This window comes from Tenrec ecaudatus, chromosome 3 (assembly GCF_050624435.1).
Source record: "Tenrec ecaudatus isolate mTenEca1 chromosome 3, mTenEca1.hap1, whole genome shotgun sequence".
NCBI lineage: Eukaryota > Metazoa > Chordata > Mammalia > Afrosoricida > Tenrecidae > Tenrec > Tenrec ecaudatus.
In genome coordinates, this window is record NC_134532.1 from 151,886,823 (window position 1) to 151,911,423 (window position 24,601).

General features: G+C 38.1%; 1 non-coding gene across 1 annotated transcript; it reads left to right on the top strand.

Moving 5' to 3' along the window:
* The first annotated feature begins 639 nt into the window (after positions 1-639).
* On the top strand, positions 640-778 carry LOC142443949 (U4 spliceosomal RNA). The gene has a single exon (XR_012783652.1). It is a non-coding gene; the product is annotated as a U4 spliceosomal RNA (small nuclear RNA).
* Positions 779-24,601: the final 23,823 nt, after the last annotated feature.

The window sequence follows — 24,601 nt, forward strand, 5'->3', positions numbered from 1 at the left end:
GAAATGCTGATTTCTCGGAATGTTGATGCTGCAATCAACTTTGATTGAATTTGCGGGGAGATGAACATTCCGATTACCACTGTGATGCTGTGAATCATATGCCACAATCGGAATGTGATCGCCTCTCTCCTTTTCTTCCCTTTCTCTTTTCCTCAGAAGGGTCAGAGCGATACAAAGGTTTCGACGCTTGAACTCAACAATTTCTTGTATTCCTGCTGTATGTGGCACTACACGGAAGAACAAGCAAGAACAGCCCAGGATAGATTGGGGTGCAGCTGAATAAGCAGAGAGTTTTAACCTTATACAATTAAAAATAATCAGCATGCTTATCCAGGAAAAGTAACTATCATTCAGCCTTCGCCCATCCTTACTTTTTCCTGGCTAACCCCAAGTTAGCAGATTAGAGGCCTACTGTTGCAGTAGTTATGTGTTGGGCTGTTAAGTGCAAGGCCAATAGTTTGACACTTCCAGCCAATGCTTGGGAGTAAGTAAGATGAGACTTTCTATTCTTATAAAGAGCTACAGTTTGGAAATCCACAGAGGCAGCTCTACCCTGACCTGTACAGGTCGCTACAGGGGGAATTGGCTCGATGGCAGTGACTTTATATCGTTTTATACCTTTCTTTAAGACCAGAGACAAGCTTTGTGCAGTGGCAATATCGTAGCCAATGAGGTTTACCCGAGGCGCGGTTATTGCTAATTGAAAAAAAAAAAAGACCAGAGACATATAAAGTTATCATATAGAAAACGGTTGCTTCATTTTAAAAAGGATTAAACCACATAGCATTTTTTTAGTTCCTTTTATTAAATCATTTTATTGGGGGCTCTTACACCTCTTATAACATTCCATACATACAATCATTTTATTGGGGTTCTTACAACTCTTATCACAATCCATCCATCCATCCATCCATCCATCCATCCATCCATCCATCCATCCATTGCATCAATCACTTTTGTACATTTGTTGCCATCATCATTTTCAAAACATTTTCTTTCTTTTTGAGCCCTTGGTACCAGCTTCTTACCCTTCCTTCTCTACTCATGAACCCTTGACATTTTATAAATTATTATTACTTTTTCATGTCTTATACTGACCGATGTCTTCCTTTACCCACTTTTCTGTTGTCCATTCCCCTGGGAGGGGGTTATAGATAGATCATTGTGATCAGTTCACCCTTTCTCCCTCACCTTCACCTTACCTTCCTGGTATGGCTTTTCTCACTATTGGTCCTCAGGGGTTTATTTGTCCTGGATTCCCTGTGTTTCCAGCTCATATCTGTACCTGTGTACATGCTCTGTTCTAGCTAGGTACATCAAATGTATCAAGCATTTTTGGACAAGTGGAACAAGGAACCGTGTGGGCATGGGAATATAGAGCAATGTGCTTCTGAAGCTGGCAGCTGGCTGTGTGGTTACCTGCCTGCATCAGGACGGCTGATCCTTTAGTGATCCCAAGGTCATTTTAAAGATCAGCCTAGACTCTCTTTCTATAACCCTTCCCCATACTGCAAACTCATCAAAATGTGGAGTCTACAAAAGTTACCTGAAATATTGTGAGAATTTATATTTTAGGAGCACCACTTCTAGTTAGTAGCCAGCATGGGCTACTTGAAGAAATCATTCTCTTTTTAAGTCTTATGTAGTATATGAATAAGACAAGATGAGGGGCAAGGGATTCCAGGCAGAAGGAACAGAATGATAAGAAAGATATGAAAGGGCTGCATGGGGAAAATCATGCTCTTCGAATTATAAAGAGAATGGAAATGGTGAAAGATGATTTTCTTGGGTTGTCTTGGAGGCCGCCATTATTCACCACATGTGTCAGAGTGTGACTGTGGTCCATAAGATTTTTCAGATCACCAGACCTTTCTTTGGAGGAGCCTGTGGCTAGACATGAAGAACCTCAGGGAGTGGCTGTGATGGGATGAGAGTAAAATTGGCCACGGGCACTTCTATGTGATAGATGATTTAGATTGAACGAACAAAAGAAAATTTGTTCTTACAGTGTATTCTTGTTATTTGTGAAGTTGTGTTCTATAAAACTACCACAGACATTGAATTAGCAAATACCGATCCATTCATTGATCCTTAGGGAAATACAGAAAGAGGTTCCTTCAAGTCTCAGTCACAACAAAACATAACTTTGTTTTATGTGTGCTTCTGTTTAAAGGCATCTTATTTTTATAATTTATAATTCATTAAGAGTGAACTCATGCCAACAACACTATAATCCATGTCTGAACAAAGTTGATCTAACAAGTATTTTATAGGTAAGAAATATTACAGGCCTCTTGTTCCCAGGAATACCAGACAGCACTTCACCACTGTGGGGGCTATTTTAAACAGGGATATTTTTTAAAAGTACAAAAAAGCAACAACAACAACAAATAATGGTACTATACAGATTACAAGAGTACATTTTTTTTTTCAAGTATAAGAACTGAAACAAGAAGGCAGAATGTCAACTTGTTCAGCACTAATTGTGTATCTTCACATCAGGTGACTAAATTTTTGCAGTTATTTATTATGAATGACCATAAAATTTTTGTGAGTATTGGTTTTGAGATTTTAAATCAATTCAACAAGAAGATATGTTTGGAATCTGTGAATAAAGATAATTTTAGACATTATCATTAGAATAGACAAAAATGTTTATAGCCTTTTCAATTAGTTGAAATATTCTTCTTTGATAGAACATCAAAACCCCACAACGGAAATGAAAAATCTGAAACCATATTAATAAGCTTCTTATGCTGTGCTACATTAAAATGGATTAATCTATCTTGCTTTGTGAGTGGATGCTTTATTCATACATTGGTCATTTAAAAATACAGTTTCCTGAATTATACAGGTCTTTCAAATATAATTTATTAATATGACCACCATTAGAAAAGTCTTTCAGTAGTAAGAAGATGCTAAGATCCTAGTGGAAAATATTAGTTTTCTAAGTTATTATTTTCCTGTGAGAGCTCAAAATATTATCTTCAGAAACAGACCCTGTGAATTGTTTTCATTGGACTGACAGACTTACTTCATTCCTCTGGAATAAGTTGTTTGTCAAATGCCAAGTATGAGCAACTGTAGTTTCTTTGCTAGCATTTCTTTCAAGTAAATGGTGTTCCGTGAAAAAGAGGCTAGTTTTGCTTGTAACCCAAACAATAAATAGCACAGGTGATTTTCTTTGAAAGAACATCAGTGCTTCCATTTGCCACCACTCTTTATGTCTGTATGCACGTATTCATGTCGTTGTTAGCTGTCGCCAAGTCCTCAACCCCGTGCCAGCCACATGATTTCCTGCAGATGGATCAATGTAATCCTTAGGCTGCCATGTATTTCTTCTGCTATATGTATCCTTACTTTCCCCCACAAAGTATTCAACAATGCATACATTTAGTGGTCACCAATAGTAAAATCAGTAATGTAGGAGGCTTGTAAACACAACTGGCTTATTTCTTTTTCCTGCCTATGTTGCCGTAAAAAAATCAACAGCTACTTCCACAGTCTGCTGTCAGTGGCATGATTCACACTAAGGAGCCAGCAGTATTATCCACCCCGGCTTTTGTACCTTCAGAGTTCATCTCAACACAATGGAAACAGCACTGGGGCTTTAGTATCATATTGTAACAATTTTGACCTCACAAACGTCCTGATAGGAAGCCAAGTACTCTCAAGAGTGCAGCCAAGGTTGTGAACCACTATTCTAGATTAATCGTTCCTATATACACTTGAATTACTTGGGGACCTTCTTGGTACATGCAATCTACTCCCAAAGTGCTGAGTTTAGAGCCGGGTTTTGAGTTGAAGATAATTCTCCCTCTAAGTGCAGTTCTCTGAGAGGTAAATCTCTCGCACTGCATTGCCAATATGGTAGCCACATGTGGCCACTTCAATATCTATTTAAACTAATTACAATTAAACATTAAATTCCTCTGTTGCAGTTGCCACACATCTTGAGTGCCCATAGCCAATTGAAACTATTGTTGGCAGATGTCATGGAGTCAACCCATGACTCATGTCTTATAGAACTCCGTACGCTATAAAACAGTAATCTTAATGGAAGAATTTCTTTTGACTTTCTTCTTAGTCACTGCCATATTGCGCATGGCAACTTTAGGTCATTGTCACTGCTGCAGAAGGGCTTTTTAGGAATGCCACGCTAGATTTTTTACGTGGAGTTCATAATCATAGAGCCGTGTAACTGGCTTCACTTATCTTTAGAAACAATTTGGGATTATACTATAAATAATTCCATGTTTCTTCCCATCAGTTTCTGAACAAAAACTTAAAACATTTATGTATATGTTCATATATATATACTCACATACATTACATATATACTCATATATATGAACTCAGTAGATCAAGTTGCCTCTGAAAACCAAAAAACACACTATCATTGAATCAATTCCAACCCATAAGAACCCTATAGAGCAGAGTACAACTGCCCCACGAGGGTTTCCAAAGCTGTACATCTTTATGAACCCCGATGGCTGCATTTTTCTTCCACGCAGCTTCTGGGAGATTCGAAGTTTTAATCACTGTATCACCAGAGGGTGCTCTAAGGAACCCCAGCAGCACATAAAATGACATTGCAGAGATTTTTTTTGTGTGTGTGTAGGAGAAAGGGTTCTACTTAAGAGAAACCAATTAGAGTATCCGATACTGAGATTAAAAAAAAATCTCTTACATATTCCAAACAAGGTCCTTCCTATGACCCACAAGGAACAATTTCGGTGAAAAAGAGCTTCTATTGGGGAGAATGAAAGGCTAGGTCTCAAAGTCAGCAGGCGGGTAGTGTTTCTGCTGGGTGCGCGCCAATGCAGACAGCGCGCTGAGAGGCATTCCTTTGGGTTTGCTTGGGCAGTTCATGCTTGGAGGAAAGCTGGCCAAAGTCCGCATACCCCACCTGGCGCATGGAAACGTTTCAGGGAATACTTTCCAAAGCATTCCTCATCGGCAAAGTTCGCAAGCTGAGACGAGCCTAGTTGGAGCTCCCAAGCAGGGGGAGAAGGAGGGGGAACCAGACTAGCCTGTACTAGGAGCTCTTTCGTAGAGTTTTTGCTGTCAGCATGACATTTATGTGTATAATTGAATGTATATTTATTAAGAATGAGCTGTAGATGTAGAACACCTAAAAGATAGCTTGCTATTCAGATTTAACAAGTCTAAAGCCTTTTTTATCAAGTATTATCATTTTTAAAGTAAAATAGTACTGGGTGTTTTTGAAGAGGTGAAAAATTCCCACTGTCATATTGATCTCCAGGTATCTAAGGCAAACCATACAATTTTTCAGGAAGAAGTACTAGGGGTAAAGAGGAGACCATTCCATCTGGCCCTGTCACTGGTTGCTAGTACCCAGGAATACAAGATCAGCGGCTCATATAATTTCATCGTCAAGGTAGGTGCAGATGTTGTCTAGCTAGTTCAGTTCTCATTTGAGTAGGTATATCTTGACTCTAAGGAACCTTGGTGGCTGCTAACTGGTTGATGGTTCAAATCCACTAGCCATTTCAAGGGAGGAAAAATGAGCATTTATAGGGATTTACAGTGTCAGAAATGCTATATAGGATTATAATGAGCCAGAGTTGACAAGGGAGCAGTGAGTTTGCTTTTGAGTTAGTCTTGGCTTTGAAACTTCAGACATCAGCAAAACTAAATATAAGCACAGGAACAGACCCAGGAACTCCAATGGAACCTATATATAGGAAATCCGATTTCAATCTTGCAACATTAACTGAGTTTTGAGACTCTGTAACTGCCACCGCCATTCTCTCTGTTTCCCAGCTGTCAAACTCACAACTTCAGAATCCAGGCTCCGCATGGCTCTGTTCATGTGACATCAGCCAGGCCGTGTTGTTTAGGCATTGGCAAAATTTTTGTCATTTATTGTTAAAACTTTTTGCTGACCTTTTGGCTTTGGTCACATATTAGGAACTTATATCTATTTTGTTGCTGTTCATGTAATGAGTGGCCATCAAGTGTGTTCTGACTCATGAGGAGAGACATGTACTAATGTACAAAATGTTACCTGTTCAGGTACCATCTTCACAATCATTGGTATGAGTCCATTGTTATGGACACCATTCTTTAAAAAATTGCTTGAAGAATTTTAGCCCATTTTTACAATTTCCATATAAAAACATCACCGACTGCTGTCTCCCTTCCCCCATGGCTTCTGTTGTCTGTCCCCCTGGAGGGGTGTGTGTGGTTATGTGTCAATTATTGCAATCGGTTCCTCCCCTCCTCTCCCCAACCTCATTCACAACAATATGATATGTTTGCTATGGGTCTTCTTTTTCCTTTAAAAAAATCATTTTATTGGGGCTCGTACAAATCTTATTACAATTCATACATCCATCCATTGTGCCAAGCATATTTGTACATTTGTTGCCATCATCATTCTCAAAACATGTCCTTTCTACTTGGGCCCTTGGTATCAGCTCCTCATTTTCCCCTCCATCCCCCACTCCCTCATGAAACCTTGATAATTTATAAATTATTATTATTTTTCATGTCGTACACTGTCTGATGTCTCCCTTCACCCACGTTTCTGTTGTCTGTCCTCAGGGAGGGAGTTATTTGGAGATCCTTGTGATCGGTTCCCCCTTTCTACCCCACCTTCCCTCCACCCTTCTGGTATTACCATTCTCACCAATGGTCCTGAGGGGTTCATCTGTCCTGGATTCCCTGAGTTTCCAGTTCCTATCTGTACCAGTGTACATCCTCTGGTCTAGCTGGATTTGTAAGGTAGAATTGGGATCATGATAATGGAGGGTTGCGGGGAGGAAGCATTAAAGAACTAGAACGTTGTATGTTTCATCGTGGCTACACTGTACCCTGACTGGCTCATCTCCTCCCCAAAACCCTTCTGTAAGTGGGCGTTCCTTGCCTATAGATGGACTTTGGATTCCTACACTGCACTGCCACTCATTCATAATGATATGATTTTGATTTTTTGTTCTTTGATACTTGATACCTGATCCCATCAACACCTCATGATCACACAGACTGGTGTGCTTTTGCCATGTGGACTTTGTTGCTTCTCAGCTAGAAGACTGTTTGTTTATCTTCAAGCCTTTAAGACCCCAGATGCTATCTATTTAGATAGCCGGGCACCATCAGCTTTCTTCACCATATTTGCTTATGCACTCACTTTGTCTTTAGCGATCATGTAGGGAAGTTGAGCATCATGGAATGCCAATTTAATGGAACAAAGTATTCTTGCATTGAGGGAGTACCTGAGTAGCGGCCCAATGTCCATCTGCGACCTTAATACTAAAGCTATAAATATTTGCACATAGATAAATTTCCACATCCTCATATATTAATATATTTATATATGTACTTAGAGGCCTGTATTTAGACCTCTATAAATTCCCTTTTCCTCCTAGTTCTTTTATCTATTTCCTTTTACTTTCCTCTTGTCCCATTCTCATGCTCAGCCTTCATTTGGGTTTCAGTAATTCCTTTTGGTTACATTGCCCTTGATCAAGCCCTACCAGGCCTCTTACACCCTCCTTGCCAGATTTTGGATCACTTGCTCTCTTGTCCTTGGGTTTGTTAATACCACTTCCTTTTCCCCCACTTCCCCCTCTCCCATGTCCTCTGGAACCTTCAGTTCCATTGTGTTCTCCTCCAGATTGTTGATCCCACGTATCTTATCTAGATAGACCTGCAGAGATAATAATATGCACAAAAACAAGATAGAGCAAAACAAAGCAACATAAGAAAACAAAAAACCAATGACAAAGAGAAAAGCCTGTAAGTAATTCAAGGTCTGTTTGCTGACCTTTAGGAGTGTTTCCTGGTTGAGTCTGATAGGGTGCCATGCCCTGGCTCCAAAGTCTATTTTTGATTCCCTCAGGACTTCCTTGCTCTGCTCCACTTGCTGTTATGTTGCAGGCCTTTAGTGTTTTGCATTGATATGGTGGGGTCAGGTAGGGCACAATTCCCACACTATGTCTCCAGTGTTGTCTCCTGTAGGGCTATGGGTCAACGAGGGATGTCATGTCTCATAGTGGGGCTGGCCATACAGTCCTCTCTAGGCATTGGCTGCTCTGAGCAAGGATATTGTTCCAAAGGTTTGGTGAACCAGGATGTGCTCCACTCTCTCTTCCTCTCCCTGTGTGTTCTGATCAGGTATGTCCCTTTCCCTGAACTGTAGCTTCAGTGCTGTCCTCTGAAGTAAATTATTCTGGGGGTAGGGGTGGCTATCCATGTAGTTGGGATTGGGGCTGACCTCTCAAACCTCTCTACTGGCTTCCTGCTTCGTGCTGGTACGTGGCATTCATGTCTTGGAGCACGGGCTTGAAATCTGGTCTGTTATGGGTTTTCTGATGCCTGTTACCTGGTCATTTGTTTTTTATATGGTTTGAGCTACGGGTCTTTTTCATTCTTTTGCAGGTGGAGGTTTAACTTTATCAACACCATTTGTTGAAAAGAGATTTCATCCCCACTGATATGTTTTACTCCTTTATCAAATATCAGGTGTCTGTATGTGCCTCTTTGTATTTGTGAGTTCCCTGCTTTGATCCATTGGTCTACATTTCTATTAATGGACCAAATATCAAGGTCTTTTGATTATCGTACCTGTGTAGTAGATTCTGAAATTAGGCAGTGAGAGGCTTCCTACGTTGTTTTTGTTTTTGAGTGGTGTTTTGTTTCTCCCAGATTTCTGTCCTTTACATGTGGAGTTGGTGATTCGTTTTTCATTTATTTGAATAACTGTGCTGGGATTTGGATCAGAACCGCATTGAGTTTATAGAGTGCTTTTGGTAATATTTACATTTTCATTATGTTTTCTTTCTACCCATGGACGTGGGCTGTTTTCTATTTATATAACACTCTCAGGAGAAGTATTTTATAGTTTTCTTTTTATAAGTTTTTGTTTTTCTGGTCAGATTTATTCTTAAGTATTTTACCTTTTGGGTTTTTATAAATGGTAGTGCTCTTAATTTCTTTTTCAGAGTACTCTTCTTTTATACACAAAACTCTGATTTCTGTACATTGATTTTAAAGCCTATGACCTTGCCATATTTTTCCATTAGTTGCCGAATTTTTTTATTGCCTTTGATGTTTTCTCTCTACAAGATCACATGGTGTACAAATAGAGTTTTGCTTATTCATTGCCTATTTGTATGCCTGTGATATCTTTTAGATATATAATAGCTCTAAGATGTTCAGGCCTAAATTAAGAGCGGTTATAAAGGGCAACCTTATCTTGTACCTATTCTAAAAAATTTTCAGTTTCTCTCTATTCAGTGAAAGTATGACTGTTCATTTTGCATATATAGGCTTTATTGTGTTGAGGAATTTCTATTTATTTCTATTTTATTCAGTATTAAAAAAAATGGATGTTGAATTTTATTGAATGTTTTTTCAGCACCACTTGTTAAATCATATGGTATCTTATTTTGCTTTATTTATGTGCTAGATTTCATTGATTATTTTTCCAATATTGACCATCCTTGCACACCTGATATCAATTCTACTTGTGTAGGGCATATTAGTGTTTAATCTTTTATTGAATTCCCTTAACTGAAATTTTTGTTGAAAATTTTAGCATCTGTATTCATAAGGCATATTGGGATACAAACTTTACTCTGGTGATGCCTTTGCCAGGTTTCTTCTATAAAATGAGTCTGGTAGTATACTATCCTTTTCTATATTCTGAAATAGTTTGTGTAAAATTGGTGCTGTAACTCTTCTCTGAATGCTTGCTAGAATTCCCCAGTAAAACCTTCTGGTCTTGTGCTTTATGATATTGAGAATTTTTTTAATGACTTGATTTATTTCTTCTTGAAGGATAGATTTGTTAAGGTTTCTTATATCAATCTGAGTTAATCAAAGTAGGTAATGGGCTTAAACACATTTATCCATTTATTCTAGTTTTTTAAAAATAGGTTGGGATACAGTCTTTCATAACATTGTGTAATTATCTTTTTTATCTTGATCGATTCTGTTGTGATGTTGCCCCTTTAATTTCTTAGTCATAATAATGTTTTTCCATCCTTCCTTTCTTTGATTAGGTTTGCCAGTGGTTTATTAATTTTTGTTAATGCTTTTGAAGAAAAAAAATCTCTTGTCCTATTGATTTTACAATAGTTCTTTTGTTTTGCTGGGCCCTTTTCTAATTGTTGTAAGGGTATGTTGAAGTGTTTAGTTTAGCTCATTCTCCTTTTTTGATGTATGTACTTATTGCTATAAATTGGCCTTCATGAATTGATTTTGCTGTTTCCCAAATGTTTTGGTATATTGTATCTTAATTTTCATTTGTTTCAAAAAAAATTTAAATTGTAATTGTTTCTTCAATTAGCCAATGACATCTAATTAAGTTATTGCTCAATTTCCATATAATTGATTTTTTCTTGATCTCCCTGTTGATTTGATAGCATCATGATCTGAAAATATGCATATTGAGTGACTTTTAAACTAGGAAATTTATTGTCCAGTATTGTTTTTGTTGTTGTTAAATATCATTAATTCTATAGTGGCCTTATGCACAGCCTGGCCTTCATCATCCTTATAATCCTTGTCATGGTTGGGCCCATTGTTGGCAATATGTCTCTTGATGGTTATTCTCAATCTCACTTACCCTCCGCTTCACAAAACATCATGCCTATCAATATGCACTAGTCTCTTCTGATTACATGTCCAAAGTATGTGACATGATGTTTCTTAGCCAATACCGTGATTTAAATGCATCAATTCTACATTGGGCTTCCTTATTCATTAGTCAGATTTCATGTGCATATATGGTCATTGAAAATACTTTGGCTCTTGTCAGGTACAGCTTAGTCTTCAAAGAGGCATCCTTGATCTTAAACACTTCAAACAGGTCTTATAGAGCAGATTTACAGAATGAAATCTATCCTTTGATTTTTAAAAAAAATTTTTATATCATTTTATTAGGGGCTCATACAACTCTTATCACAATCCATCCATACATCAGTTGTGTGAAGCACATTTGTACAATCATTGCCCTCATCATTCTCAAAACATTTGCTCTCCACTTAAGCCCCTGGCATCATCAGCTTCTCATTTTCCACCCTCCCTCACTACTCTCCCCTCCCTCATGAACCTTTGATAATTTATAAATTATTATTATTTATATTTTGTTAGAGGCTCATACAACTCTTATCACAATCCATACATATACATACATCAATTGTATAAAGCACATCCGTACCTTCTTTGCCTTAATTATTTTCAAAGCATTTACTCTCCACTTAAGCCCTTTGCATCAAGTCCTCTTTTTTTCCCCACTCCCTTCCCCCTCCCCCCTCCCTCACGATCCCTTGATAATTTATAGATTGTTATTTTGTCATATCTTGCCCTATCCGGAGCCTCCCTTCCCCCACTTCTCTGCCGTCCATCTCCCAGGGAGGAGGTCACATGTGGATCCTTGTAATCAGTTCCCCTTTTCCAACCCACTCACCCTCCACTCTCCCAACATCGCCCCTCACACCCCTGGTCCTGAAGGTATCATCCACCCTGGATTCCCTGTGCCTCCAACTCCCACATGCACCAGTGTACAACCTCTGCCCTATCCAGTCCTGCAAGGTAGAATTCGGATCATGGTAGTTGGTGGGGAGGAAGCACCCATGATCTGGGGGAAAGCTGTGTTCTTCATCGGTACTACATCGCACCCTGACTGATCCATCTCCTCTCCTAAACCCCTTCCTTTGATTTCTTGACTATTCTTTCTACAAGCAGTGATTGCGGATCCAAGCAAGAAGACATGCTTCCACAAAATCAACATTTTCTCTGCATATTATGGTGTTGTCTATCAGTCCAGTTGTGAGGATTTTAGTTAATTTTCTACTGAGTTGTAAACCATACTGAAAACTGTAGTCATATTGATCATCAGCAAGTACTTCAAGTACTCCTTAACTTTCTGCAAGCTGGGCTATGTCATCTCCATACTCAGGATTGTTAATAAGCCTTCACAGATAGTTCAGCATAGAGACTGAATAAGTATGGTGGGAGGGTGCAGCCATGACTAACACCTCCTTGATCTCAAACCATGCAGCATACCTTGTTCTGTTTCAGCGAAGCCTCTTGGTCTCTGCACAGGTTCCTCATGACCACAGTGAAGTTCTGGAACTCCAATTCTTTTCAATGTAATCCATAGGTTTCTGTTACATGCCACAGCATAATGGCTCTGCATAGTCAGTACAATATACATAAGCATCTTTCTGGTATTCTCTGATTTCAACCAAGATCCATCTGACATCAGCAAAGATATCCCTGGTGCCACATCATGTTCTGAATCCAGTTTGAATCACTAACAATTCCCTGTGGTACGGCCGCAACCATTGCTAAATTATCTTCAGCAAAATTTTACTTACATGTGACATTAGTGATATTGTTTGATAATGCTGTTGGGCCACCTTTCATTGGAATGAGTATGAATATGGACCTCTTCTATTTAGTTGACAAGATATTTATATTTAGTTGTCTTCCTGATTTTTTTTTGGCATAGATGTGTGAGTGCTTCTAGTGCTGTATTAGTTTACTGAAACATTTTAATTTATGTTCTGTCAATTCCTTGAAATTTGAGTTTGATTAATACCTTCAGTGAAGTCTGGTGTCCTTCCTATAATACCATCAGGTTTAAAAAGTTTTAAATAATTTTATTGACATAATTTACATACCATATAATTTTATAGTTTGACTATATTAAAAGAGTTGTGCAATCATCACCATCATCAATTTTAGAATATTTTGTTCATTTTTTACTCATTATTGTTAGCTACCACTTCTACCTAATATACTTTGCATAACCCTAATAAACTATTAATCTAGTCATTGCCTTTGTTGAAATACCTATCCCAGATTTCGTATAGATAAAATCATGCAAAAACAAACCCAAACAATGCACAGAAAAATATCAATCCAAAAGAAATCAAAAAAATTAGAATAAATTTTAAATGGTAAAACAAATAAGATATTAAATTTTAGCCCGGAAAAAATCAACTGCTATAGAGTTGATGTGGACTCATGGAGACTCTATAGGACAGAGTAGAACTGCTCCTGTGCTTTTCTGAAACTTTCCAGGAATAGAAAGTCCCATTATTCTCCTGGGGAGTGACTGATGGTTTTGAACTGCCAACTTCGTGGTTAGTAGTCCAATGCATAACTATTATGCCATCAGAGCTTGTGTTATTAATACTGCTTAGTACATAATACTTAGGTACATTACAAGCATCTAAAATTTGAGAAAATATTACCCAAATTTTAGGAGGTGTAATGTGAAACTGAATAAGTTAAAATGTTCCATGGGAGAAAGATGTGGCTTTCTATTCCCAGAATAGTTACAGTCTTGCAAAGTCAGAGGGGCAGTTTTCTCTCTTCTACAGGATCCCTATGAGTTGGCATTGGCTTGATGGCAGCGAGTTTTGCTTCTCCTAGATCTCTTCACTCTCCCTGTAGTGACTAGTTTGGCATTTCTTTAAAGAATGAAATTGTCATTTGGATCAGAATGGCATTCTAATTGTATATTGCTATGTATAGTGTTGACATTTCCATAATATTAAGCCTTCCTATCCATGATCATGGGTATTCTTCCTTTTGTGTAGGCATCTTTTGGTTCCTTACAATAGTGCTCTTGTTTTCTTCGTACAAGTCTCTGGTTGGGTTTATTTATTGGTTATTGTAAATGATTTTGCTTTATCCGTGTCTTTTTCAGAGCTCTCTTTGCTAGTGTGCAGGAATCCAGTTGGTTGTTGCTTGTTAATTTCGAACACTTCCCATCACCAAATCTCCCTATTGTTTCCAGCAATCCTTTTGTGGAGTCTTTGGGTATGGGGAGGGCAGTGTTCTGCATATAAAATCATGTCACTTGCAAATAGCGAGAGTTTCACTTTTCTTTGCCCAATTATATTTCCTTGGTGCATTTTTATTGTTTAATGATCCCGGTTAAGATTTCCAGCAAGTGTTTTCTACACTTGTGGTGTCTTTACCTGGTTTTGGTATCAGAGTTATGCTCAGTTCATAAAATGAGATTGGGTGTTTGCTGACTTTTTCTATATTCTGGTATTGTCTGGGTATAATAGGAGATAGCTCTTCTCTGAATATTTAAAGAATTATCCTGTGATGCCATCTAGACCCAAGATTTTCTTGGTTGGAAGTTTCTTGATGAAATGGTCTGTTACTTTTGTTATGGATCTGTTGAGGGTTGGTCTGCATTAATTAGAGTAGATGGCGTGTTTCTAGAAATTCATCCATCTCTTCTAGGGTTTTAAACTTACTGTAGTACAACCTTTCACATGGTGTGTTATTGTTCTTTTTATTTCATTTGTATCTGTTGCGATGGCAAGCTGGTTGATAGTTTTGTTATAGCTCTTCTGTTTATCAATTTTCTTTCATAATGATCTGTCTTTCATTGAGCGAGGTATTGAAGTCTCCTACTATTGTTTCTGAACTGTTTATATCTCTCTTCAACGTTGTAATGGCAGATTAATGTATTTTGATGGTCTTTCATTGGGAACATATATGTTCAGTTTATTTATGTCATTTTGTTCTGTTTTTCCTTTAATAGTCATGTAGTGTCCTTTCTTGTGTCTCATGACATTGCTTGCTTGAAGACTATTTTTATTAGAGATTAATAGTGCCACTTCTGCTTTGGGGGCTGCCAGTGGCATGGCAAATTTATCTCCATTCTTTGATTTTTGCCTTTGCGTTTTAGGTATGACTCTTATCTCTAGGTCCTGCTTGCTAATCCAGTGTTCTACTCTCTTGCTTATTAATTGGCGCATTTAATCTAATGACATTAGTGTCAATATTGATATTAGTGGGTTTGTTGCTCTCATATTGCGGTATATCTTTATTTTATTTTTTGTGGTTGGATTTGTGTTTGCTTCTGCCCTAGTTATGTGTTGCTTTGTGTGCTGCTTTCATTGTATTGAGCTTTGGGTGGTGGTACCCACTGTGATGCTCTCCATTTGTCTTCTGTTGCTGATTGTCTGTTCTTAGTGTGTTCCCATTGATAATTTTTGCAATGATAGTATTCTACTAATTCCTTTCTTTCTAGGCATTCTTCTTTTCTTCTTTATAGTCAAATAATTATATTGCTGGATATAAGTTTCTGGGTTGGCAATTTTTTTCTTTCAAGATTTTATAGATGTTACTCAATTTTCTTCCTGACTGTCTGTTTTCTATTGAGAAATCTGAGCTCATTCTTATTGCTTTCCTTTACGTGACTGTTGTCTTTTCCTAGCTGCTCTCACATGTCTCCCCTTTTCTCTAGAAACTGGAGAATTTGACTACAATGTGTCCCAGTATTTTCTTTTTGGTTTCTATTTTGTTTGGGGTTCTCCAAACTTCTTGGAGAATTATTGTCTCCTCACATTTTGTGTTGTAGGAGTTCTCTTCCATTATTTCTTGTACTATTTTCTCTGTAGATTTTTAAATGTCTTTTTGCTCAAGGATGCCAATGAGGTGTAGGCTGTTGTTCTCAATGGTGTCCTGCATCATTCTTCAGTTTTCTTTAGATTCTTTCTATTTTTTTTCTTGCTGCTCTGGCTTGTTTCTCTCATCACTGTAGTTGAGAAAATTGTCTTTAAGCTCACTAATTCAGTTTTTCTTCCAGTCTATAACCCAGTTCTTTTTTGTGTACTGTTGCTCTATCTTTTCTTATTCCTTATATTCTTGAATTGCATTTGTTGTAACTTTTCTAATGTTTCATTTCTTTCTCTTCTCATGATCATTTCCTTCATCCCTTGAAAGCACCCAAACACCATCCCTCTGTATTTTATTTCTGGTAATTCCAGACTCTGTTTTTCAGACTAATCAATTTTCTTTGGGTGGGTTGGGTTGCTTGTACTTGTTTTTTTAAATTATTATTTAAAAAATTTGTCTGTGTGTACTGCAATTGACTGCTGTATCTGTTACATGGTGTTGCAGTTATTAGTGGCATGTGGCCTCCAAGTTTGGTGGCACTACATTGCACTGTTAAGTGGTTTGGGAAAAGATTAATAGGAGTCATGTAACAAAGAGAGGTGGAATCGGAAGAAAGGGAAGGAGATAACTAAGAGCAAAGGACAGGAGAAGATGTGAGGGAAAGACAGCAAATCTTGCCCAGGCCTGTGTCATCTTCAGGAGTAGTTGTAGATCAGACCGTTATGATTCATGTCATTTTCATGGGCTGAATATTGGAGGTAGCTTGCCAGACCTTTCTTTCTAGTCAAATTTAGGCTGAAACTAAATTTGTTGAACACTACAGCAACATGCTAGCATTCATGAAAGCTGGGTGGCTGGTGTGCATGAGTTGGATTGGCCACCTGTTGAACTGAGTCTTTTGCATGTAAGATGAAGCACTTACAATTGAACCACTGTGGTGCTCTTGTCAACAGTACAACTTCCAAAATGAATCCATTTGAGAATTCTGAATGAGTCATCCATATTGAGTGTTATGTAATTAATTTCTTTCAATTTAATTCTGAAGTTACCTAATAAAACAGAGCATTAAATTTAATCTTATTATTCCCAGTATTCAAAATGCTTCTAATAAAATACACCCTAACTAGATTATGTGGCACCAGATCCATTTTACCATACAGACTTGTGATATTGGATCACTTATTTAACCCTGCTGTGATATAGCTTCCTCAGCTAAAAATGGAGATAATAATAAGATTGATGTGAAAAGTAGATGAATTACTATACAAAATACTTAGACTATCCCCCACTGAAGTCTTTGGATACCACTAATTTAATTTCAAAGCTATATTGTCTATGTTATTACTTTTTTTCAACTTTATCTCACAATTTAATGGCAACAGCTAAATGAGAATAGAGCAAACCTCTTTCCATCTCCCAAAGCAATCATCCATATGCTAATATTGTTAACTTTAATTGAAGTCAGTGACTTAAAGTGCCGATAAGCATACAACATATATCTTCACTAATTAAGGATTTTACCCATCCAGCACCAGTGGAATTATACTGTGGTGATTAGTCACAGCCTGTAACAAATTAGGTTATATGCTCAGTGGTTAGAATTTTCTTTTTAATGCCCAAATCTGAGGCTATAATAGCTTTTCAATGTCTTTGTTTTTTTACAATGTTTTGTTTGTTGATGGAAAAGCATCAAAAAGATCTCCTTCTTCTAATTATTCATAGTTTGTCAGTCAAGGATTTTGCATATGGTCCCAGTTACCACGGGAAGCAGAGACATGCCACTGAGGTCTTGGATGCTCCATATGTCAGAGTCCCGGATGGGCTGCAGATGAGGTTTAAAAGGGAGGTTGCCCATGGATTGCTTTATACCAAGACATATGAAACACAATTTAGTAAGGCAATTCATCTTACAAGATGAATTCCCCAATTTTTATGTAGTCATGGATCTTATTCAGGTATCTGTTACATAACAACAGTTATGAAAATTCAAAGGCACTTTTTATTAACTGATTTAAGATATGTTCACCAATGTGGTATTTTTTTTGGACTAAGAAAAAGTGTTCATACAGCTAACATAAATAAAAGGATACAATAAGCATAACTGTACCTTGGAATTGTTTTAAAAAATCAAAAACAAGCAAACATAAACATACTAACATTGAGTTGATTCCAAGTCATAGTGATCTTATAGGATGAAGCAAAATGCCTCTGTGGGTTTCCAAAGCTGTACATCTTTATAGGAGTAGAATGCCTCATCTTTCTCCCTAGAATTGTTAGGAAGATTATTTTATAACTTTGCTCAGGTATAAGGTAAACAAAAGCAAGTATGAAATACTATGTTAGGATAGTTCTAATATTACCCTCTACTACCCCATTTGTCAGTTTGACCCAGTGGCTTATGTATAACTGTATTTCCAAGACCAGCAAGGCTAACACTGCAAATTTAGAATTCTAGCCTCCAGAATTGTCAAACAATAAAGTTCTATTGTTTTAAACTACACAGTTTATAGTATATTATTATGGCAGCCCTATTATACTCATACAATGGGTGGATTGATTTTTTTGTTGTTGTTGAAAAGAAACAATGCAGGCTTAGGCCATACTCTAAAACAGTTTGTAAAATTTGTAATTGCACTTATTCATGGTGCTCATTCTTATCTCAATAGTACAGAAGGTTATATTTTAGAATAATTATCCATACTACACATATATATTCAAGAACCAATGTTGAAGCTGCAATCACATAGTCATCTTTAAAAGTATGTATTTTGTAATTAAGAGCTCATTCATTTGTGCCATATTGCCAAAACTCTTTTCCTGAAATTTAAAATTTTCATGTTTTTATTTATGATTTTATTCCCTTTAAACTTGAATCCCACCACCCGGCTCTCATTTGCTGTACTGTGGTGACTCAGGTTTTGGAAGCATGGTGGTCTACTTCTGAAATTTAGCTAATGAAAACCTTATGGATCAAAATACAACATTGTCTGATTTACTTATTTTGAACGTGTCATCAGCAAGGATCAATTGGTAGGAGACGACATCATGTTTGGTGATGTGGAGGGCCACTGAGGACATTGAGAGACCATCAGCGAGATGGATTGGCATAACAGATGCAACGATTGGGTCAAACATGCTGGCAGTTGTGAGGACAATGCAAGAATAGCCACTGGTTTTAGTTTGTTGTGCGGCATGTCACCATGAGTCATAGCGAGCTTGAAGGTTGATAAGCACAATAACATACAGTGAAGCATTTTATACTCATGTTTTATTCATTAACTTATTTCTTCATGCCTAGATTGAGCTATGATTTTCTTTTCTTACTTTATTCTCTCTTTCATGGTTTCAGCATGTATGAAATAATATTTTGAGCGATGTTAATAATCTTTGAATATTTTCATTTGTCTTTCAATTAAGAACATATTTTAATCACATCAGTTTCCTGATTTGGGGTCTTTTCAGGGGCAGTAAATTATTTGATGAGACTCTTCTCTAATTCCCACCAATCTTTTCCCGTTGGTTCTGGTAAGAAGACGGGCAAGATTTTGTTAGGATTCACATGTGAGTAAATGGGAACAAGATTTACTGGAAAGCCATCTCCTGTGTCTAAAATGAACCCTCCGAGAAGCAGGTGGGTGTATCTTATTACCAGGAAGAGTGGAGCGCATCCTCTGGAGTGGGTTGTGTCCTCTGGAATGAAGATCCCTGAGCAGGAGACATCTGTGACAGCAGAGTGGTGGACTTCCCAAACCACAGAGCCAGTAAAGCTGAATACCTTGGGGCAGGAGATTGACTTGTGGAGTGGTGTGCCTTTGAACACTTAATTGGGGGGCGAGGGGTGGGGGGGCATGCTGAGCCACAGAAGTGTTGCTAAGTGCCTTTGGGCTGAAGATTACTGAAGTGGAGTGCCTTTGGGTACTTAATTCAAGGGTCTTGGTTTGATGACCCATAGAACTTGAGCTGAATGTCCTCAGGTTGAGGCTTACAGCAAAATTGTATGCCCTTTGGGCAACTATTAGCAGCCCTGAAAGAACTGTGTCACCTGTCTTGATAAGAAAATCTACCCTGAGCATTTCTCACTTGCATTACAACCTGTTAGCTTCTTTAATAAACCCTTTAATCATGAATATTTCCTGTGAGTCCTGTGTAGTTACTGCAGTGGATACTAGATCTGAAAGATAAAGTAGAGAATAATATTTAAGAGATGGCAGTCTTGTTTGGAAAGTAATTTAATTGATAAGTACAAGGTCCTTTCTGACAATGAAAGCCATGCCATATCTCTTGATTGCGCTGTTCCCGGCATAGTGAATCATATGGTTTTCAGGTTGAAAGTGGCCAATGCCTCACCTGGGGAAGGAAGAGGTGAAACTATCGTTATTTGCAGATGATATGATTTTATAAATCCCAAAAGCTCCACAAGGGGTGTACTCCACAAGTAATAGAGGAATATGGCAGAGGGGCAGGTTACAAGATTAGCAAACAGAAGTCTGTCAGACTGCTATACACATTGACCAACACCAGTCCATTTTAACACACTCATGCTTCGGGTATCAATTTTCTTATGTTCCTTTCCTTTTGACCACTTCCAATTTTTCCTAATTCATCCTTTGCATATTCTAAGTTCCAATCATTAGATTTTTCCTGCTGATTCTCTTGACCTTGAATCGTGCCCCATCAGCACATGAAGATCCTGAAGGTGCCCCATCCCACAGGCTTTACCCCACTCTCATCACCAAAGTCAACTCAGATCCAAGAAAACAGCTCTTTTTCAGTCACATGTCAAGTGCCTTTGAACCTGAGGGGTCCATGTGCCAGCAGTATCTCTGACAATTTTCTGCTTCCTTTGGTAGGTTTTCTGTGTTTGATAATGTGCTGAAGCTATGAATTAGGTTGTCAGTGGCTTCTTCTTCTGAAATGGGAGCTGAGTGCTTCCTTGTTGCCTGTGCTTAATCTGGAACTTCTACTGAAACCTGTTCACTTTGGGTGACCCTGCTGACATTTGAAATGCCAGTGACATAGCTCCCAGCATCACAGCAACACATAAGTCACTATTGTACAACACACTGACAGATAGGACAACTCGATCTGTATTGGAAGAAGTATGGCCAGAGTGCTCCTTAGAGACAAGGATGGCAAGATTTTGTCTTACAAACTTTGAACATATTGTTAGGAGAGATCAGTCCCTGGAGAAGGACAGCATGTTTGATAAAGTGGAAGGGCAATGAAAAAGAAGATGCACAGTGAGATGGATTGACACGGAATGAAATGTAGCCCAGTCCTATAACGACCATTGTTATGCTCAAATTCATTGTTGAAACCATTGTGTATTTAGAGTAACATCCAAACTAGGGAACTCATCTATCAATACAGTATCAGATGCTTCTCTGTTGCGATCCATAGAGTTTTCTTTGGTTCAAGTTTAATTTTGTTAATTTTTGGCTAATTTTCTGGTTAATTGCCAGTCTTCTCTTCCTAGTGTGTTTTGTTCAGGAAGCACTACTGAAATATCTACCACTGATTTCCTGTCAATATTTGAAATATGAGTGGTTTTGCTTCCAGCATCAGAGAATCATGGAAGTCACAATAATGTGACAAGCTGAAAGGCCAGTGGTGATGTGAACACCTAGAGTTACCCGTATCTGAGCATGGGATCTGACTGGAGCAAATAGCCCGGAAATCTAGTCTCTTCCCAGATCTTGTTGAAGCAATTGCAACAGTGTACTGCCCTCAGCGGCTCCAATCAGAGAAGCAGCCATGCTTGTGGGTTACCTGGAGTGTGCTCGGAGTGGCCCAGAAAGAGACAGTTTGCTGAATAGGGAGAGGGAAGATGATTGATTGATAACACGAGTGATGTAATGAATTTGTAATGAGGGTTCTAAAACCAGTCTTTGAGTGATAAGGAGTTGCTCAGATTCTAATTCTAACTAAGAAGTATAACATCAGTGTTGAAGGTGAGAAAGATGAGGAAGTCCTGAACTGACAGAAGGGAGATTGTGTATAAAACGTAACCTCAAGGTCAGCATTAGGCCCTGGCTCTGTGATGCAGAGGACAACTTAGAATCAGGGTCACCTAGTCACAAACACACATGCACACACATGCCTCATCACCATGTATGAAAATAGTAGAAGTATAACAATGTGATGTAATCATAAGGGGACTTGATTATCTCATTGAATTTTAAGAAATGATCATAAATAATATCTTAGAAAAGCCAAGAAGTGTTGAAAAGGTGTTTTTAAATATCTTACTTCCAAAGTTGTGCTTTGTAGTACTTTTTAACTAAGTATAGCCTTCCTCAGCTTAAACCATTTTGTTAGTTCACACACAAGAAAAGGTTTTTCAAAAAGTATATGAGACAAACTGAAATAAGAAGATGATGATTAAAGCATAATGATTTTTTAAATGTAATACTGCATAGCTTTCCTTTGGGTTTCAGACAGGGCAGCTCCCTGCATACATATGGTTGAACTGTAATATTCATGTTAAAACAATGCTCTGACTTTTGCTGTACTAAAGTTGTCATGTCACATGTGGTTCACCAAGGGTCATTCCCTGAAGTACATGGTGTGCTGTGTGAAGTTTGAAACTACTAATCCTAACAGTACATAACATGGTAGGATTGAAATGTGGTCTCGACAAGATGCCACAAGATGAAATTCCAGAAGAAGAAAGATGTTACCACAGTGCTGTTTGCCTTGTAATCATTTCTACATCTATTGACTTTAGTTTTTTGTATGTTTGTTCATTTGTAACTCAACTATGACCTAAATATTTGGACTAATCCATTGGATTCTTGAAGTTGTTTGCTTACTTTATTTTTGCAGTATAAATAATCGTAGCATAATTAAGAAATGTTTAAAATAACACAGTACATGTTGATCAGGGGAAACAAAGAGTAGGGAGATGAAGATCTTTAATTTATAGACTTTCTTGTGGAAGAAGGAGAAGGCTTCTAATTGTTTTATACCAGAGATTTATAACCAACAGTGTTTTGATTTAAATGCAGTTGCGTAAGGTTTTTAAAATGAACACATTTAAATACAAAGGTGAATGCCAAGCCCCTTTTGAGAAAAGAGAGCATTTTGGAAATATCAAGCTTGCTTCCTCACATGGTAACCATTGTCTGGTGTGGAATGACAGCCGACCCCTGGAGACTAGACAAGTATTCTTCTGCTTGCCATAGATCCTGCCCTTCATGGATAACTTCACATAACTGATTCACCTGGCCCTTGTAGGCATATAAGTCTATGACTTTTCTCTTATCAGTGAAATTTGTAAAGAGATGTATTTTAGTGCAACATGCCTTCTAGTAGGAAAACTGGTGCCTCATGAGGCTGCCCTCATTCTTGAAGCGTGAAATCAGAAAGAGGATGGATGAGAGGAGTCCAAGAAATAGGCGTTAGCTTTGATGAGAGACCTCTTAACCTTCTTTTCATCTCTAAAATAATTTGATTGATTTCATTAGCCTAGGATAAATTTTTGAGAAGTGTTCAACTTTACGTGTTTCATGTCATTGATTTTAATAGCATTTTGACAAGAAAAAGGAAAATTTTATACAATAAGAAACTAATATATAAAACTAGCATATACTTTAGATAATGAATGGAGGGTGTGTGTCGTAAGAGCTGAGACTGCACTGGAGAAGGTGGTCCAGAAATGCCCCTGCTAAAATGTAACATTGGATCAGAGACTCAAGGATAAGAAGGGGGGAAAGAGCTTTGCAGGCAGAAAGAGGAGCAACAGTAGAACCCAGAAATGAGTCTGCTTTGAAAAATACATCATCAAAAGGCCGTTGTGGGTTGAGCCTAGTTCACAAGTGAGAGAAGGAGGAAACCAGGTTGTCCAGAGCTGCCTGAGAATGATATCAAGGAGACTGAATATTTTAAACACAGAACTGGTGCAATCAGATGTAGAGGCCTAACGGCTACTTTCCCCCCTAAAACAATCAAGTCAGATCATGGCCTTTACACTTCAGGTCTAGAAACAAACTCACCTTCTTGTTAGAAGAATCGACCATTTCATATCCCAAGGGCAGCGTTTACACAAGGACAGGTTCAGGTTCGAAGGCTTAGGGAAGAAGGAGAAATGCAAGCAGGAGGCCCAGGAAGAAAGTGGGGTGATTGGCGGCACACTGAGGGAATCGCAACGGATGCACCAAATCAGAATGTGCATGCCTTGCTGAATGTAAAAAAGTATGATTTGCTAATTCACAATAAATTTTTTTGTTTTGTTTTTTTATATCAGCCATAGAAAGGCAAGAGAAGAAGCCTATAGATTAACTGGGAATTTGTTTTGTACACCAAAGGAGGAGGGGCAATGGTGTGAAGTGGTGATTTTGGATTTATATTGAAAAGAGAATTTAACACATGTTGAGATGGATTAAATGGAGGAGCAAGAGAGGAAGAGAAGAGTTAAGTATTCTTAGTGTTTAGATTGAGCAATTGAAAGAAGGATTGATTGTAATTGAAATAGCAAAAACTGTGGGAGAAGCAGGTTATTAAAAAAATCAAACAACACATTGTGGTAGTTACATAATCTGGAGTCAATTTGAGGATTAAGAGTGAAGGGGTGGAGTCTAAGCTGTCAATCAGATCATAGCCAATGAGGCCTCTGTGTGGGCATGGCTTTCTCCTGAGAATTCTGGGATCTGTGGCATTTTTCCTCTTTAGAGGCGGAGACACCTCTTTCTCTCTGTTCACTCCCTGGGAGACATTGCTACTGACAAGACACATGGTGCTATGCTAGTGCCCTGAGCTGGAGGAGCCACATGGACCTTCCATGATGCAAACAGGCGTCTGAAGCCTGAGAAGCCATGCGGAGACCCCTGCCAGTGTCGAGATGCTTACAATGCCTTTGGATCCAAAGACTTTCTACCCACTGGCCTGTGATAGTATTTTATTCAGCACCATTGCATGTGTTTCATGAGTCTGAAGAGAACTTTATAGATTGGTATCAGACTTATGGGCTAATATCAGATTTATGGGCTTGGACTGGACTGGGTTGGGATGCTTTCTTAATGTACAATTACTCTTTATACAAAACTCTCTCTTATACGCATATGAGTTTCTATAGATTTGTTTTTCTTGTCTACCCAGGCTAACACACCCACATTTAAAAAGAAATCAAGTAAAATAAATTATTTCTGGAAGAGGCAGAGAATAAAGAAGCAGGTAAAGCATACTGGGTATAAATATG